Below are 243 nucleotides of genomic sequence, written 5' to 3'. Positions count from 1 at the left end.
CATGCGCCACTCCGCCCTCGCCCCGCCTCCTCACTCGCTCTCCCAACACCCAACCCCTCCGCCTCTCCTCCCCGCAGGCGCAATTGCGCCTCTCCCTCCAGTTTTCGAAGAATGTGTCTGCGAGCTGGGGGCGGGGCGGGCCCAGCGCATGCGCGTACCGGCGTGTTTTTCCCCCTTCCGAGGTGTTGCAGGCGCTCGGTACCGAAGAGGTGCGTCCCGGACCCGAGGGCGGGGCCGCGGTCG

The sequence above is a fragment of the Crocuta crocuta genome, unplaced genomic scaffold (assembly GCF_008692635.1).
Source record: "Crocuta crocuta isolate KB4526 unplaced genomic scaffold, BGI_CrCroc_1.0 scaffold118, whole genome shotgun sequence".
NCBI classification, from domain to species: Eukaryota; Metazoa; Chordata; class Mammalia; order Carnivora; family Hyaenidae; genus Crocuta; species Crocuta crocuta.
The sequence above is the reverse complement of the archived record's forward strand: the minus strand, read 5'-3'. Positions refer to the sequence as shown.